Raw genomic sequence first — 12,781 nt, forward strand, 5'->3', positions numbered from 1 at the left:
GTGCAGCCCCCCTACCAACCCCCCCCATGAACACACGGCTTCCTCGCCAGGAGGTGGGAACCTGATCAGAATTGTTCTGCACTGTTTAAGATGCTTCATGAATCTCAATTGCTTTGGTACTTAATGAGTAACAGAATCCATTTGGGTAACCCTTTTGTTGCTCACTCACTTATTTAACAAATCTTTCCTGGGTCCCCATGTCAGTCCCAAGCTATTGGCAAGCAGAGCGATGAAGACAACATGAAGGCTTGAACACACTTGAAGGCTTACAGCTTTGCAAATGAACTTGGAGAAAAGCTTTTCTATGAAACCAAGGATCTGAATTAAATCCAAACTTCATTCTCCTTTGTTGTCACTGCTCAGTCATTTTTCAGTTGTGCCCTACTTTTCATGACCCCATGTGGGATTTTCTTAGCAGAGATGCTGGAATGACTTGCCGTTTCTTTCTCCAGCTCATTTTACAGTGAGGAAGCTGAGGCAAACCAGGTTAAATGACTGGCCCAGGGTCACACAGCTATAAGTGTCTGAGGGCAGATTTGAATGCAGGAAAGTGCATCTTCTTGACACTCTATCCACTATGCCACCTAGTAATTTACCTATAGAAACTCCATTGGGTTCCTCTCCTGTTAAGGGTCTCACTGCTTATACTGCTACCATCTCTCTTCCCTCTCCCACCACCCTTTCTGTAAGGCACAGGAGACAAGAGGGCTAGATTGACAGACTTGGGTCAGAGTTTCTCTCTAATCCATTCTAGCTTTGGCATGTCTGCAAAATAAGAAAGTTGGACTGGATCACCTCCGAGGCCCTTCTATAACCCAAACATGTGGGCCTGTGTGACCCTGAAAACTCCACTCATTTCTCTAGATTTCCTCAGCTTGCACATTTATCAAAGAAAGGAGTTGTCTCAGAAGGCTCCAGGCTCTAGGGTCTAGGGTCTTTCACAGTGCCAAAGTTATGCACAGGGGTAGGGGCAGGGCTTCCTAGGCAACTAGCTACATTGCTTGAATATGGAGGAACATTTATTAAGCAACTACTATTTGTCAGGCACTAGAGATACAAAAACAAAACCAACATTTGTAATTCTGATACTCCATTAAGGGGAAACAATTTTAGTCAGATAAGCAGACACAAAATACATGCAAAGTTAATACAATGTAATTTTAAGGGCAGAAAGACCTTCCAAAGAGAGAACTCTTGTAGGAGAAGGTACTTGAACTAGATCTTGAAGGAAGCCAGGGGCTCTAAGAGGTAGAGGCAGGAGGCTTCTAGAAATGGGGAATAGCCTGTGGCAAAGTACAGATGTAGGAGATGGAGTACAATAAACTGGAAAACAGCCAATAGGACAGTGAGTCTGGAATCTGAAATGTGATGTGCTAGCAGCCTGGAAAGAGAGGTTAGAGCCAGGTTATAAGGGTTCCCCAAAGTCAAGATTAGAAGTCTGTGTTTCATCCTGGGAGCCATAGTTAATCAACAAACATTTATTAAATAAATACTATGTGCAAGGCACTGTGTTAAGGTACTGGGGATCCAAGTATAATGATTGAAACAATCACTACTTGTAAGGAACTAGTATTCTAATAGAGGGTGAGAGGAAAAAAAATATGTATATACAAATATACATAGGATAAACATAAAAAGAATAAATACAAAGTAATTAAAAACAAGGTAGTTTGGGAAAGATGGCACTAGCAGTTAAGAAATTAGATATGTGCATTAGCAATGTCAATTTGACAGCTATGTGGAAGATAGACAGAAGAAAGCAGGCTGGATGAAACCGAAAAATTTGTATAAGTAAAACTAATACTCCTAAGATGAAAAGACAAATAATGGATTGGAGTAGGGGAAACTTTATAACAAATTTCTCTGATAAAGGTTTAATATTATGTGTGTATATACATACATGAACATATATGTATACATTTATACATATATGTAAATTATAGATATATGACAAACATTCCCCAATAGATAAGCAATGAAATAATATTACAAAATTCTCAAAAAAAAGAATTGCACCCTACTAACAAACACATGAATGAATGTTCCAAATTACTAATAGTAAGAGAATGTGAGTAAAACAACACTTCACACCCACAAATAGCAATAAACAATGTTGGAAGAGTTTTGGAAAGTTTGACACACTAGTGCATTGTTGGTGGAGCTGTGAATTAGTACAATCATTGTGGAAAGCAGCTTAGAATTGGGCAAATAAAATAACTAAAATGTCTAAAACTATTCATATCTTTTGACCCAGAGATTTCTTTACTAGGTTCATAACCACAAGGAAACCATTGATAAAAAGAACATTCCACTATATACCAAAATATAATTGGACTTTTTTGTGACAGCAAAGAACTGGAAACAAAGGAGTTGCCCATAAATTGGGGAATGACTAAACAAATTGTGATACATGAATAGAGTGGAACATGATTATGTTGTAAAAAAAAAATGAAGACTGTAATAAAAATAAATAAACATGGAATGATCTATATAAGAACTACTGCAGAGTGAAGTAGAGACAAAAAAATTTACATACACAACAACTACAATGGTGTGAGTAGAAAGAAAAATCACAGAAAGGAGTCAAAAGGGAATATTACAAAAAAAATTAAAGAACCACATTGATTGAAAGAAGACATGGGAAATCCCACCACTTCATTCTTTGGCGGGGGGAGGGGGGGAGATTCACAAATGTTGTAATTATATATATTTTCAGACTTTTTTGATGTATTGCTCACTTGTCCTCCCTTTCCCTTCCTCCTTCTCTTCCTTCATCCTTTAGCAATACTATTTGTTATATGGGATGACTCTCTGGGAGGAGTTACATTGAGGTATGTTAAAGAAAAATGACATTATTAAAAAGTCATTATTGTTGTTGTTGTTGTTTTAAAGAGAAGTATACCAGATGACAGTAGGTTACAGACTTTTAATGAATGACCAGACTGAAAGAGTGGTAATGAGTGGATTGATGCCATCCTAGAGAGAGTGTTCAAATGGATCACCCCAGAGTTCTGCTCCTGATCATATTCTGTTCAGTAGGTTTTTTTTTTATCACTGTCTTAGATAAAGGCAGAGATAACATATTCATCAAAATTTCAGATGACACAGAGCCGCAGAGGCTATCTAACACAAAAGATGAGAGAATCATTGTCTAAGAATATCCTGACAGGCTAGAATGAGCGGCCAAATCTAATATGATGAAATATAAGTGTGATCTCCACTTAGAATCCTTGTGATTCTGAGTCACTAGCTGCCCAGGCTGAAAATTCCTTCTATCCCCGCATGTCAGCCTCATTTTTCTTGTATCCCTATTCTACCCTTCCATTGTTCCTCCTGGAATCTTGGATTCACTGTTAGCAAACTACTCATCATAATTGTCCTAGCCTCTCTTCTCAGAAATTATGATACATATATATATATATATATATATATATATATATATATATATATATATACATGCATGTATATATATAATTCAATTTTAATATAATTCAATTTTCTATGTACATATCATTTCCCTCAACAAAATGTAGGCTCCTTGTTTAATTTTTATCTAAATATCCAAGAGAACTAGCATAGTCCCTGGAACATTTTTTGGACCAGGTATATGTTATAGAAATTTCTGGCAATCCCATTCCATCTTGTCTCCTCTAGCAGAATGCCCCTTCTAGCATTCCCACTCTCTCATTTATCTTCCACCTCTTCCTCTTATTGGCTACTTCTTCACTTTGTCAACATGCTCGTGTTTCCCTATTCTCTAAAACCCTCATTTGATCCTGATAGCTTCTTTCCACCCTTTAGTGGTTAAATTCCTTAAGAAGGCCATCTACAACTAATGTCTTGATTTCCTTTCTTAACTCTCTACAATCCAATATCTGACCTTACCATTCATCTGAAACTGCCCTCTCAAAAGTTTCTAACAATTTCTTAAATTTCAAATATAATAGTCTTTAAAAAAAGTCATCCTTTTTGACCTCTCTGCAGTTTTTGATACTATTGATCACCCTTAATACTTTCTTATTTGACATTATCCTAGCTTGGTTCTCCTCTTACTTATCTAACCATTCCTTTTCAGTCATTTTTGCTAGATCCTTATCCCACTATCTATGGATGTCTTCAAAGGTTCTGTCTTAGGTCCTCTTCTCCTTCCATACTACTTTACTTGATCTCTTCAGAAACCATGGATTCAATTACAATCTCTATACTAGTAGTACTCAGATCTATTTATCCAGCTCTAACTTTTATATTGACCTCCAGTGTCTCCAATTAATGAACATCTTAAACTAGATGTCCTGTAGACACCTAAAACTCAACATGTTCAAAAGTGAACTTATTTTCTCCCTCAAAAACTCTCATCTCTTCCTAATTTACCTTGTACCACTGAGAGTTCTACTATCTTTCCAGTACCCTAGGCTCTCTCATCCACTCCTCATGCTCTCTCACCATATCCAAGGGCTGTCAGTTCCACCTTTTTAAGATAGCTTGGATATACTCTATTCTCTTCTCCAACACTACCAATCTTGATGCAGTTGTTCATCATTTCACATCTGTTGGTTGATCTCTTTGTACAAGTCACCTACATTCCATTCTATCTTCTACTCAGCTGTCAAAGTAATTTTTTCTAAAATGCAGGTTTGTCCATTTCACATACCCTACTCAACCAACTACAGTGGCTCTCTATTACCTCCACAATCAAACATAAAACCTTCTGTTTGACATTCAAAGATCTTCATAACCTGTGCCTCTTCTCCCAAACCCCACCTTTCCCATTTTCTTACATCTTATATTTCCTCATATCTTTGGATTCAATAACATTGACTTCCTTGTTTTTGTTAGGATAAGATACTTTGCCTTCCAACTTTGTGCATTTTCATTGACTTCTTTCATGCCTGAAATATTTTTCCTCCTCATCCCTACACCTGGCTTCCTTAACTTCAAGTTCCAGGTAAAATACTATCTTCCACAGGAAATCTGTCTTGCTCCCCCTCTTTTCTAGTACCTGCCATCTATTAACTATCTCTAATTTATCCTGAATATAACTTGTTTGTACATAGTTGCTTGTATCATTTGTTTGCATAGACATTTTCATCTTTCCTTTACACTATGAAATCCTTGAAAGCAGAAACCGTCTTTTTTTTTGGGGGGGGGTGGTACAAAAAAGATGCTTTAAAAGTGTTTAATGTTTAGTAAAGAAACCTCTTCCATAGATGCAAATCAGTATCTGTTCTAAAGAGTTTCTCAGTATATAGTTGGTATTTAATAAATGTTTGAGATGAATTGAACTAGGTGAACTGGGTAGATGTTGTACAGAAGCAAACAGGCTTGATATAAGAAAGATAATTTTCAAATAATTTAATGTCTAAAAATGGGAGAAATTATCCAAATAGAGTGTTAGTTTCTTATCATTCAGGGTCTTCCCGAGAAGATTTTGCATATTTATAGGGCTGGAGAAGAGATTTTCATTCATGTATGAATCGGACCAGGTGACTTTTGACATCCCAACCCTGAGATTCTGCATAAAGTCTTATTGTTCTCCAAGAATGGCCCAAGCCTCCCTAGATTAGGAAAGGCTTACACTATGGGCAAAATGTTGCGCTTATTTAGATTGTAAAGAAATGCAATTCAACATCATTTAACTGTTCAGTGATGAAGATGAGGGAGAATAATTATTGATTTAATAAGAGGAGGTGAGGGCAGGGGATTGTGGGCACAGGGAAGAGTGTGAACAAATCAGAGAGGCAGGAAAATAAAAGGTGCATATTTGGAAAATAAGTAATTCAGTTTGACTAGAATTTAGATTGCGTGAAGAGAAACAGTATAATATATTGGACTACTTGCCATCTAGGAGAAAAGGCAGGGGGAAGAAGGGAAAAATGGAACACAAAGTTTTGCAAGGGCCAATGGTGAAAAATTATCCTTGAATATGTTTTGAAAATAAAAGGCTTCAATTTAAAAAAAAAAAAAAAGAGGAACAGCGTAAATAAAATAAGGCCATATAGGTAGGGTAACATCAGGTGATTCAGGGTCTTGAGTAAGCTAGGCTAAAATGTCTGAACCTTCTTCAGGAGGCAATTTGGCAACATTAAAAATTTTGAGCAGAGAAATTATCATTTATAATATTATTAAAATGTTTTACACATATTGATTGAAAAATAAGAGTAGTAACTATTTTATAAGATGTTATACTAAGCTCTGGTACTATAGCATGGCTTGATACCACCAAGTAGTATCATTTCTCCCAGCTTTATTTTATATTTTACTTTGCATTTATATGTTATGTCCCTGAATGGAATATAAGTTCCTTAAGAACCAGAATTATGTCTCTTTTGTCTTTGTATTTCTATATCCCAGTTCATAGTAAGCTTAATAAATACTTCCATAAACATTTTCCTCATAACCCCTCATGGAGAGTATAAGTATGATTATCCTAAAGAAAGTATTAGACAATATATATTCAAGCAAATTAAATGATTTGTCCACAGTCATAAACTTCATAAGTGTCAGAGCCAAGGCTTGAAACTATCTTCTGTATGTCTCCAAATGTAATGATTTTTTCCATGACCCTATATTTCTTATCTCTATTTAAATGAAGCAATTTGAAAATATTTTATGAGCACTTAAGGAAACTCTAAAACTAGGATGGCACAGTGGATAGAGTGTTGGTCCAAAAGTCAGGGAGACTCATCTTCCTGGCTTCAAACACTTATAGCTGTGTGATCCTGAACAAGTCAATCAATCCAGTTTCTTTATCTGTAAAATGAGCTGGAAAAGAAAGCCACTCTGGTATATTTGACCATAAGATTCCAAACAGGGCCACAAAGAGTGAGACTGAACAGCAACATAAATAAAAATAAAAAAAACCTAGGGTAAATGCAAAGGTTTATATTTGGACTCAAAAAAACACTAAATAAATAAAAATAAATTTAACTTTAAAGCAACCATTATAATATGAAATGGGGAAAGCATAGCTAGATAAGTTTGTATGAAAAAAACCCAAGGTTTTAATGGATCACAAGCTCAACCTGAGTTAGGAGTACATTACAACTAAAAAAGCTGAGATGACTTCTTTGTTCTACATTAATAGAATAATATGCAGAGTGAGAAAAGTGATAGTCCCCTTTGTCCTTCTTCTGGTCAGAGCATATTTGACATATCTTGTGCAGTTCTGTGAGCCAAATTTTCAGAATGATATCAACAAATTGGAGTTCTTTCAGAGAAGGACAATTAAAGAAGACAAGAACTATGTCATACAAATATCATTTGAAGGAACTGGAGGTGTGTGTGTGTGTGTGTGTGTGTGTGTATGTGTGTGTGTGTGTGTGTGTGTGTGTGTGTGTAGAGGAGATTTGAGTGGACATAATAGCCACCTACAAGTATCTGAAGGGTTGTCATTAAGGAAGAAAGAATAGACTTATTCTGCTTGGCCCTATAGAGGTAAAGTGAAGTGAGACTGTGAGAAAGCAAATTTTGGCTTGACATAAGGATAAATTTTCTAACAACCAACCATATGGAGGGAATTCTTGCATAGGCAGTTGGACCAGATGACCTCAAAGGCAACCAGATTACTGTCTGATTCTGAAAATATTTTTTTTTAATTTTCAATGCATTCAAAAGTACTAACTTGGAAATTGGGGGTGGGAAGAGTAGACTTTAAACATTAAAGATGCTCTCCTAATCCTTCCAAAACCAGCTACTTCCACCAAAGCAAACCTACAGGTCCAGCCAAAGTGGTTCAGCCCAAGCCTTCCCTTCATAAAAGGAAGATGCCTCTTATTCTCTCCATCAGACAGCAAGGTCATTCACTTCTGCAACAGACTGATATGGGGATAATTAAATCTGTTGGATATTGGGATCTTTGTTGCTAGCCAGATTATGCCTAAATATAAACTCTGGATCAATGTGTCCCCTCTGTGATCCAATGCTAGAGAAACTCCTGTTTAAGAAGCAGACTCAGAAAACTGACCAAGGTCAACATCAGTTCATTAACTGGGGATGTATGGATACCCAGCATGCAGAAGAATGGACAAAGCTAAATCTCTGTAAGAAGTAGGTACAATGGAATAGCTCCGAGCAACTCATAGATTTAGAGCTGGAAGGGACTTTAGAGACCACTCTACTTGCCTAAGAGTTTGCTAAACCAATGACATTCCAGGTCTAGAATCCTATCTATTATTTCAGATGTATCTTTTATTTACTTATCCATTTACATGTTCTTTTTCTCATACCTAAGAACCTTCTTCTCTAAAGATGGACCTCTGAGTTTAGAGAGAAATGAGAGCAAGTGGCCTGTGGAGAAAGTGTGTTTGATTTTCAACTCTCTTATTTGCAATCTCAGGAAGCAGAAAAAGTCACTTTGAACTTGTAAAGCTGGATTTAGAATCAGAGGACCCAGCTCTGACATTTATTATTATCTGTTTGATCTTGGGTAAACTTTTTGGGCCTCAGTTTCCTCATCTGTAAAAATGAGAGGTATTGGACTAGATGACGTCTAAGACACCTTTCCAGCTCTAAAACCATGATGCTTAACAGAAAAAGGTATCCACACATCTTCATAGTGAAAGAATTCCCTCCTGAGGGTGAAAACCCTGCACTCCTTTAATATAAGTAGCTAGCTTAAACTAACCAAGACTGGCTAAAAGTTCAAGGACAAAACATTCTCCTTGTTCCTGTTTTCTTCTTTGCCAGTGGGTTATTAATCTGGCCGGTTGGAGGCATCTTTCTCTGGGCCTCTCTTGGCACATATCTCATAGCCAGAGTGACCAAAACTTGACTATCAATAGCTGAAATTGACCACAGAAGCTATCCATGGTTACTACTAAGAACTCTGATCTCCATAGACACTGACTGATAGTATCCACTACAATAAAGATAGAAACATTCAGACCTATTCATGGAGACTTTTAGTCTTCTCAAGGAAGTATCAAAGTATAGATTTAGAGGATGAGTCCTACCTCATTTTACATATAAGAAATTTTACACAGTGAAATTATTTGCCCAAGGTCACATAGAAATTATGCCATTTATATACATATATGTATACATACATATATACATTTTCATCATGGGCCAGGCGTTTCACTGAATCCACTTCCCAATCATTGGGCAGTGTGGTTGGGCAACCTGATAAATGACCATCTCAGCTCTCTAGAAGGGTGTGGCTTCTTAGCAACTTTGTCTTAAAGGTACTCTAAAGTATGGAGTAGTAGAAAAAGCTAGATCTGGAGACAAATGATCTGGGTTCAGGTCCCACCTCTGAAATCTGCTGGCTGTGTGAGCTTGAGAAAATCATTTAAACTCTTTTACTTCCATTCCCTCAACTGTAAAATGAAGAATTGAATTCAATAACCTTTAAAAGCTTCCTCACCTTAAAACTGACTATTTAGGATCTATTATAATATTCTATAGTGCATCTAAGTAGTAATCTGGCTTCATTTACTTATTAGCTGTTTGATCCTGGGCAAACCCACCACACCCTGTTTGCCTCAGTATCCTCATCTGTAAAATGAGCTGAAAAAGAAGATGATAAACTCCAGTATCTCTGCCAAGAAAAACCCAAATGGGGTCACAAAAAGTTGAATATGACTGAAAGATGACCAAACAACATGTAATATTCCACAATACTAGTATTTTTCAGATTTTTAAAAATACCAGACTTGTGATTTTGTTGGTATAGCAAAACTCCTTCCACCAGAGAAAACCAATACCAGCTCTGAAACTTTTAGTCTTAGCAAGCTTAGAGAGAAAAGTTAATTGTCAAAGGTCACACAGCCAAGATCTGTCTTCTAAAGTCAATCACCACACCAAGCTGTCTCTTCTAATAATGAGACTTAGATACAAGGCTCACAGCAAACCTACCATAAGGGAAGCTTGTGGCACTATGTAAAAATGTTTATTATTATTACAAGCTTAAAAAGTATTTTTTAAAAGTATGGGTGTTGAGAGGAGAGTTATTTTTGGTAAACTTTAACAAGAAAATACCTTTCTGTTCTGAGTTTCTTAACAAGCTCTAGGTTTGTGTGCATCAAGTTTATTTCAAAATAAATCCAGGAATTGACACTGGAAATTCCCACTTCAGCTGAAGACAAATGTCAGAGGGTGAATTATTTATCTGTCCCCTCTTGGATGGGGTTTTAGGCAGAATCTTCCTGCTGAGAGCAGAGCTGTCTCTGGCAAAGATGGAGTGTGCACAGGTGCTGTGATGCAGCTGCTGCTCACACACACACAGAGAAGGAGCGACTCCTTCACCTCCCTAGTTCCCCAACTCCCCAGCATGGCTGGCTCTCTGTGACATCTGTCTTTATAGATGGAAAGTTGGAGGATCACAATTATACTGAGGATCTCTTCGCTTTCTGAGAAAGTTGGGGATGGGGGGAACCTGAGACAGAGCAGACAGAGCTAGTTGTGTGACCTTGAAGAAGCCAGTCTCAGTTTCTTTACTGATAAAATGACTGATAAAAGAGGCTGAATTATGTTACCTTTGAGATTCCTCTGAGCTCTGATATCCTAGAATTCCATACTTGCAATGAGAGGTAACATCACACGTAGCTGGTCAGTTTCCCTCTGGAATGTCAGTGGCACTGGAGCCTAGGGATTACTTTATGAAAATGTAAGCACTGGCAACAGCAATGTATGGCAAAGGATCGGAGTTTAAATTTCCATTTGCCCTTCATGACTTTGTGCATGACTTCGGACCTCAGTTTCCTTATCGGGAAAATGAGGGTGCTGGTTTATGTGAGCCTTAAGATCTCTCTTGGCTCAGATGTTCTCTTCAGTCTAGCAACATCCAAATAAACCTGAAAGTCAACAACAACAGCCATAACTAGACTGGCAAGTCCCCTCTGGAATCTCAGGACCATGAACGTGGAAAAAATGGCTTTCTAAAAATCTAACCCACAAAGATCGTCCCAAAAAGACCAGATCCCAAAGTGTGAATTGTCCACAGCAAGTTATTAGTGCTATAGGACCGCCCCCTGCTCTACCCACTTTCAACTTCCTCCTGCACCTGCTTTGGCTGGAAAAGCATCCACTTGGACAGCAAAAGTCGTGCCCTGCTTCTTCTTCCTATCCTACTCTGTCTCCTTTTTCTTCCACCCTTTCAAGGTGAGAGGTGAGCAGAGGGGAGAGGTCTTTCAGAATCTCATCTCTCCCAAACAGACGATGTCTTCTAAATCACCGATAAAAGATGAAAGCGACATTGGAGATCATGAGGGGAACGAAACATTTTCCAAAGGAGAAGCTAGGAGAGGGAGCTATCCAAGGTCACACAGTCACTTAGTGGCAGGGCCGGACCGGTTCTCCTCATCCCAAGTCTGGTACGCTTTTCCACTTTCATGCCAGCTCAGTGAAACAGCCTGACCTTTAAGTGTTTGCTTATTTAAAAACACACATGTAAACAGAACACCCTCACACCCCACCGGTGAGCGCGCCTCTCTTCGTAACCGGCAGTATTCCTGGGATGTTTAAAGGTTCTTTAGGACATCACCTTCCCCAGGCAGAGAAAGCAGTGTATCTTTCTTTCCCAGGGAATGGAATGACAGAAGAAGCACTTCTTACACACACACCCAGAAAACACACGGGCACACAGACACATGCACAGAGAGGAGAGGACACATTACGGACGCTGAGCCTCAAAGTATGGAAACACGGAGATCTATACAGAAATCATCCGGACATGAAGCAACACACAGGTACATGCCGACCCACGGAGGGCCAGAAACCCAAATAGACAGGGACGCGCTGTCTCTCTGTCTCTGTCTCTCTGTCTCTGTTTCTCTCTGTCTCTCTCTTTTACACACACACACACACACACACACACACACACACACACACACACCCGCGCGCGCGGACTTGGAGACCCACAAACACCCGGAGATGCAGGGGATGGGCATGGATTATTTTACTCCGGGTTCCCGCTCGGCTCCCTCAGAAGCCCTGCGGGTGGGAGGGAGGACCAGGTGCGCTCAGCTCCAGGACGTCCCCGGGGCGGACACACAGGAGCGCAAACATACAATACACATAGCCGCGCGTCCCCAAAATACGACCCCACCTCGTCCCGCTCTTGCCGCATCTTCCAGTGGTTGCTACTCACCCGCGCTAGGCGCGCCGGTCTCCCCCGCTCCTGCCAGGGGGCACAGCCATGCCCACTTATACCTTCCCGGGCACAGTCGGCCCCACTGGGAACGAACCGAGCCGCGCAGGTTGCGCGCGGGTCGCCAGGGCTAAGGATACTCCGGCTAGGGGCGATCTCCCGACTGCGCGACGGGCGGGGCGCCAGGCGGGGCACACTCGGCAGAAGCCTGGGACTCACTGCAGCTCCTGCCTCCGCAGCCGCCGGCTAAAGAGCCGCCGCCGCCCCTCCCAGTCCGCCCCGAGTCAGGCTACGCGCACCAACAGAATTCTGGGCGCCGCCTCGCGGCCGCGGAGACAACTAAAAATCGGGGAGGAGGGGTCGCGGGGGGCGAAGGGAAGGCGAGATGCGTGGACCAGGGCCAGGTACGGAACGCGAGCGGGAGCCGAGGGCGATAAGCAGTGTCTAATGCCTAGCATCTGGTGGCGTGGGGAGGGCCTGGCCGTGCCGATCCCTCACAATCTGGCAACACCCTGTCCAGCCAGATTATCTCCCATTACTTCCTTCCACGAGCTCCACACTCCACTCTCCCCGAACTGAGCCCTCCGTCCTCCCAGCATGGTGCCCTCCCACCTCCGCCCATCCCCTCTGGTCAGGCTCCCCCAAGTCTACAACATCTTCCCTTCTTTTCCTGCTGAATTCCTTCCTAACCCG

At 40.2% G+C, this 12,781-nt stretch overlaps 1 protein-coding gene across 4 annotated transcripts in view; it reads right to left on the bottom strand.

The window, feature by feature from the left end:
• RASGEF1C (RasGEF domain family member 1C) overlaps positions 1 to 12,429 on the bottom strand; it is a 187,719-nt gene extending 175,290 nt beyond the window's left edge. For 2 of the 4 annotated variants that reach the window (XM_074292327.1, XM_074292324.1), the window contains exon 1: positions 12,089 to 12,429. The gene's annotated coding sequence lies outside the window, so the exon portion shown is untranslated. The remainder of the gene's footprint in view (positions 1 to 12,088) is intronic. The other 2 variants (XM_074292328.1, XM_074292325.1) reach the window with 2 other exon arrangements.
• Positions 12,430 to 12,781: the final 352 nt, after the last annotated feature.

The sequence above is a fragment of the Sminthopsis crassicaudata genome, chromosome 2, assembly GCF_048593235.1.
Source record: "Sminthopsis crassicaudata isolate SCR6 chromosome 2, ASM4859323v1, whole genome shotgun sequence".
NCBI classification, from domain to species: Eukaryota; Metazoa; Chordata; class Mammalia; order Dasyuromorphia; family Dasyuridae; genus Sminthopsis; species Sminthopsis crassicaudata.